The sequence below is a fragment of the Nycticebus coucang genome, chromosome 2 (genome assembly GCF_027406575.1).
Source record: "Nycticebus coucang isolate mNycCou1 chromosome 2, mNycCou1.pri, whole genome shotgun sequence".
Lineage (NCBI taxonomy): Eukaryota > Metazoa > Chordata > Mammalia > Primates > Lorisidae > Nycticebus > Nycticebus coucang.
Genome location: NC_069781.1, coordinates 57,079,614 through 57,086,060, shown reverse-complemented (window position 1 = coordinate 57,086,060; position 6,447 = coordinate 57,079,614).

Genomic DNA, 6,447 nt, shown 5'->3' with positions numbered 1-6,447 from the left:
GTAAAGGTTCTTAAAAACATCTTTACACACAGAAACAAATGTCTCCTTTGTCACTGTGACTGTACGGTAGATACAGTCAGGTCACATAATGAAGCCATTCATTTGCTTTGAGAATATAAACCAAGCTTCCTCCTATTCCTATCATCCGTTCTCAAAGTCAGAACGAGATTTAATCACCCTGAAATGAATCGACTTCTGGCTGGAGGTGTACTGATAACTTTCAAGATGGTTTAGTTACATCAGTCTCCAAGACCCTCAGAATTTTTGTTTTGAACCATCGATGTGTTTTTATGCACAATGTAGAAGAAAACAGCATTTTAAAATGATTTATCAGTACATACCAATGCATGGGGAAAACAGACACTATGAAATGATTGCTAATCAGCTATCACTTAGAACTGAGTATGGAATACAAAGTATCAGAGCACTGCGAGACTTAGAGGTAGTATTTTGTAGGCATTTTAAAACATGTAATCCTGAATCACAACTCATGGCTACATCCTTTGGACTTTCACATTACAATACCAGAAAGTAAAAGGACATTGATTCTTTTTATAAAAAAAAAAAAAAAGTCTATGCCTGAGCACCATAGTGTTTAAGTTTAGATGTGAGCAAAATTAAACTTTTCTATCTCTAACCCATATCTATTTCTCAGTTGCATATTTGGCCAGACTTAGAAAATCACAAGAGTGATATGAAAGGTCGAAGCACATGTATGTGGTAGAGGAGAAGGGTGGTAGGAAGCTGAGGGCATCCAAGGAGGGACAATAGGCAACAAAGCATTTAATAATTTATTAAGATACACATACAGGAACAAACATTTTTTTTCTTTCAAAAGGGAAAAATGTCAACTTTTATTATTATTACAAAAGCAAGTTTAACTTCAGTCATTTGAATAATTGCAAGAGCAGACTAAGGGCTTGATCCTCATATAGCCACCAAGTCAAATGCAGTAGGCGCTACAAATCCTAAAGGAAAGTTTTTTTTCAAACCTTCCATGCGTTAGGCTGAAACACTCAGCAAACATAATCAGTTACCTTTAATCCTCATTTTTTAAAAATAAGATCTAAGTATTAACCTGCTATTTAATGAAAACTAGTCACTAATCCTGGCCTGAGAGATTTCCACATTTCATATAGTTAACTAGCAGGTGTGTACGTTTCTGAGCGCCCCATGTGTGAGTCCTTAAAATGCCACCTGTTTCACCTAATGCATGTGGAGAAAATGGAGGTGAGGACAGTCACCTGAGGAATGCAAGGGCTCCGGCTCCAGCAGGGAAAGGAGGTAGCAAGGACTTAAGCTGACACCTGAAGCACTAAGCTAATGTGCCCTCTGTCACTCCACCTGTGACATCCACAAACCTAAGGTTTCCACATTGTTTTAAAGGACACAGAGGCAAATGTGACAAGGCAGAAAAGCCAATTGCCATCCCAAGCACTGCTTAAGAAATCCTGGTGTTTTCTGCCTAATCAGACATAGGGCTAATCTGCTTTTCCCTTATACTGGAGAACATAAAGGTTTTCACCTCCACTCCCACCCCTGCAGGTTCTTATCATAATCCTTACTGAACAACTCAGCTAATATATCACTGTCTCAAGGAAGCACAGGAAGAGAGGTATGTGAGAAGGGTATTTATTGAAGGGAAGACTCAGTTAAGTTCTAGGATATTGATAACCAAAATCATCCAAGACCTCAAATCAGCAAAAGTTGAACCAAGTCTACTCTATCTGAATTCTGGCAGTAAATTGGTTCAATGGAATTCATTCAGTTACTACTGGAAAATAAAACCACTTCCTATTCCATTTACTATGAAATCTAATATCACCAACTGACTTGATCTAACTATAGTAACTCCTTGATCTTTGATGACCAGTGCACATGACAGCACACTAGCACCTTTCCTGGCATGGACACTTCATGGACTGCTACTCCAGGGATGACAACTTCACTGCTTTGGGCAGGGATTTAAGGTAGTCAAAGGACAAATACACAGTTTTAATTACAGCTCTTAACATCAGGCTTGGACCTTTAAACCCTTCATGAAAATTCTGGTTATGGCACTATTGTTCTGACTGGAGAGTGATTGGCCTACCTCATCAGAACAAACTGTGCCCTTAATCCTCTCACAAACATGGAAGGTAGATGACAATCTACTGGATTCGGGTGGACAATTATCTATCTCCAAAAAATATGGCTTTTATTTCTTCCAGCTAACTTTTTCAGTGATTCTAACAGATCTAACACATTGTGATATTCATCTAATACATTCATGATCTTGTTTTTTTCTTAAGAGATCTTGCCATGGCAGTAACTTGTTAAATAAGTGTAATTTTGTGTGCACAATTCAAAAATACTTATTACGTTTTAACATTTTTTAAAATAAGCAAGGCAGTGATAAAGTTTCTGAAAGTCTTAAAATTTTTACATTAGACTAATTTGCCAATTTTTAATTATCAGGAGGTAAATCATTAAGACCACTGGCTCTAGTTTCAATGGAACAAAGATTTTGCCGAGTTGAAGCTAGATGATTTACTGCTAAAATTAAGTAATAGAGGCATTTTCCAATTCATACACAAATAAGTTAATGGATAGAGCTTTATAAATTGTAAGCATGTTCTTCATAAATCTGTTTTAATCCATTATTATGGGCAATAATTTATCTTGGCTTCTCAAGGTGGTATCTGATTTGCCCATGATATATAATTAAAGTTGTCATAACAATAATTCACAGTGTTTTGTTAAAATTATTGTGACTCCAAGATGTTCTTTCTCCTAAAAAAGTTAGCAAACAATAGACTAAGACCGTTGACCTACTGGCAGATGGGCAATTCCACACCGTGAAATAAAGAGAGAAGAGACCAGGCATGTATCCCCTGGGCCTCAAACAAAATGAGAACACTGTGGGTTTTGGAAAAGTAGGGCACTTAAGGCAATGGGATGGCTTCGGCAGTCTTTTCAAAAAGTGAAGCTCTAGTGAGTGATAAGACAATTGAGATTGTTTTCTAAAGATAGTGCTGTCCTTACTCTTTATGTTCCTCCAAACATACACCTGATTTTAAGTACTAACTATAAAAATCTAGATAGTGAGGGTTTGAAATGACCATATAGTCACTTACTGAAAATTCTGTCAGTGATTTAACAAATGTTGACTTAGTACCTACCAATGACAGCCCTGAAATCTAGATTTGATTCTTTAGAAACTGGTTTTAATTTTACATTGTTTTTCTAAATTACCACTCCTTTTGGCTTGCTTTCCTGAGAGGAAGAATAAGTTATCAGTCTTTATATTCTCTTGTAGTTTTGCCATATCTCATGAAAAGCTGGATAATAAAACCTACATACCAAAACTTGTCATCAAAGAATTGCAAATACTAAAGGCGAGAAAGGCCATGAAGACTTTGCATATCATCATGCCACTTGATTACTATTTTTAAAAACCCAGTCCATTAATGTTCAAAAAAATTAAAGAAGGCCAAGATAAAGGAATGTTTAACTGAAAGTCTGGTTATAGCCATGAAAGGGCCTCTTTAAGAGCACATGATAAAAGTAAGATTAAATTAGAAACTGGGACTATTTGTGCTATGGGCATAATATGATTTGCTGAGACATTTAATATTACATAACTTAGGAATTTTAAAAGGTGAAAGTGTTGGAAATTTTACAGTACGTTAGACTCAATGAATTTAATCTAGATAAATCTTTTAACTTCTTTTAACTTCACTCAGCAAAACACTGAACATGAAATTGATTTGTGATGTTAAGTATCAAAAGACCTTTCCTAAAGTCAAGCATAAAATGAAGAGACCCAGCCTCACATCTTCTCTAAACACAGTTTATCTAAAATTCTTGGAATGAATAACGTGTTGGTAGAAGAAAAGGTAAACACAAGAAATCAAGAATTTATGTGGGATCTATTAAGAAAAGGTGAAGAAAAAGAAGACAAGGATTCCCCAGGATTTAGGAGTTTTTGGAACATTAGCAACCTTAAATTTTATAAAGAGTGTCTTTTGAATGGCTAAGCATTTTATGAAAAAAGGAAGAAATAGAAAAAAAGGGGAAAACAAGAATTTGGGTTATTTTTTAAATTTCAATGTTTGTAGAAGTTCTGTGAATATAAGAATAGGAAAATAATTCTAAACTTTTTAAGTGTAAATGGATATATAAATACTTCCTTCCAGTGATGGTAGCTGGTGAGTGTAGGCAGACATGGCTAATACCGCTTATGAAGACCAAGTGCCCTGTTCACAATCCTGTGACTCAGGTAGCCACGTTTTGTGGTAGACTAGTGGTGATTGGAGCAGAGGGAGTTTGTGACCCAGAGATTGCCTGTGTAGGAAACTAAGATGTGGCTGAGCCCTAAAGGAGAGCTGGGTCCATCAGGTTCTTTCTTGGGATATTGGAATTGAGATATATGGAGAGTGTGTTGTAGATGACAGCAGGAGGTGAAGCTAAAAGGTTATGATGTAAAGACAGAGTCCACAAAAGTTGGTGGTCGTACCTATGAGCCCCTCTAAGGCAGGGCTGTAGTAAGAGAAAGATTTGAGTAAGAAGAAAAAAAGTGAACTGAAGAGAACAACAGAGGAAATGATGTTCAGAGTGGAGCAGGGAAGCCCATGAGCCATAGTTACACAGAAAATGACAGGTGCAGAGAAAAACACACCTTTAAAGACGCTGAGGTTCCTGACATCTTCCAGTTCTGGACTTTATGAAATCTTACAGTGGAGCCCCTCTCCTGGACGTAGCCTGAGCAAGTCTCTGATGCGTAAAATGAATAGAGCTAACCAAACAGCTTAGACAATAAAGTGCTCCTGGAAAGCTGGAGCAGGGAAACTTGTCCTCATTTAGCAAAAGGGCCTGCAGCAACTGTCTTTCCTGTGTTATTACACCTTAACAAAAGCTGACTCCTGGAAAGTACTTTGTATATCAAACAGGAAAACTGATAATCTTCATGAGAAATATTTACCAAATGTATACGTGCAAGGTTCCTGAGGTACTAGGTATCATGAAGACACAAAGACAGATATGCTTTGAAAAGCACTTTTGGGAGTCTCTCTCTCTCTACTGTAAAACAAGTTGAAGAATATAAATTCTGTCCTCTATACATGGTAGGTGCACAATGGTGTCTTCCAGGAATAAATGCTTTATATGATCCATACACAAAATACTTTTGGAACACATAGGAAAGAGCAATTAATTTTATTAAAGTGGATCAGGCAAAATTTCATCAAAGAAGTCATTTTTGGCCAGGCATGGAGTCTCATGCCTGTAATCCTAGCACTATAGCAGGCCAAGGCAGGAGGATAGCTTGAGGTCAGGAGTTTGAGACCAGCCTGAGCAAGAGTGAGACCCCATCTCTATTAAAATTAGGAAAAATTAGCCTGGCATGGTGGTGCACTTATAGTCCCAGCTACTCAGTAGGCTGAGGCAGACAGATCACTCGAGCTCACAAGTTTCAGGTTGCTGTGAGCTATGATGATGCCATTGCACTTTAGCCTGGGGACCAGAGTGAGACTATGTTTCATAAAAAAAGGAAAGAAAAAAAGAAGTCATTTATTGGTGCATTGAGAACACCTTTGCAATTAAAGAATTATAGAAACACAAACACAAAAAAATGAAAGTGTGGATGTGCATGAGATTTTTAGGACAGTCTGCTGTGTCGGGGGTACAAGTGGCTAGAAGATAAAAGAGGAAAGATGGTTTGGTGTAAACCTGTGGAGCATGTTAACCATCAGCCTAAGGTATTATGCCCTCCTCAGTAAACTAGCAAGACACTAAGATCATCAAATGTATGTTTTAGGAGGGTAACTGTAGCAGGAATAGAAATAGATTCAAATTGGGAGAAAGGTGAGACGCCGAGGCTGGGGGGATGCATTAGAAGATTTCACAACAGCATGTTGGGAGCTGGGTGTGAACAAGGGTAAGGGGAGCACGGCTGGGAAGCAGCAGCTGTAGTGAGAGGCACTGCTGAGGAATCATCAACAGGATTTGACACCAGATTAAAGGCTGTAGGAGATATGAAGATAGGTGGGAAAGAAATGAAAAATGATATTTGGATTCCCAATGTGGATTAGTGGAGACACTTAGAACCAAGATAAGAGGACAAGCCATTTGACTGGAATAGGATGCTGGTTTTCTAAGAGGGTGGAGTTTATGGTAACCAATGAACAGCCACTTGGGGACAGATGGGCAACTGGAAATGCAGAACTGAGGTGAAACATAAGTCTGGACAAAGAGGTATCATATCCTCTAAGATATGGTATCTTAGAACACCAAGTGGGAGTGCAGATACCCCAGAAAGAAAGAGAAATCAAAACAAAGAGGAGAAAAACACTTGAAAAGATGCTTTAAGAAGGGTGAATGGTGAAAAGCTGGAAGATAGACAGTTGTTGGTCATGATGAATGAGAAGTATAACACCACAGACATTGAAAAGGGAGATTTGAGGGCAT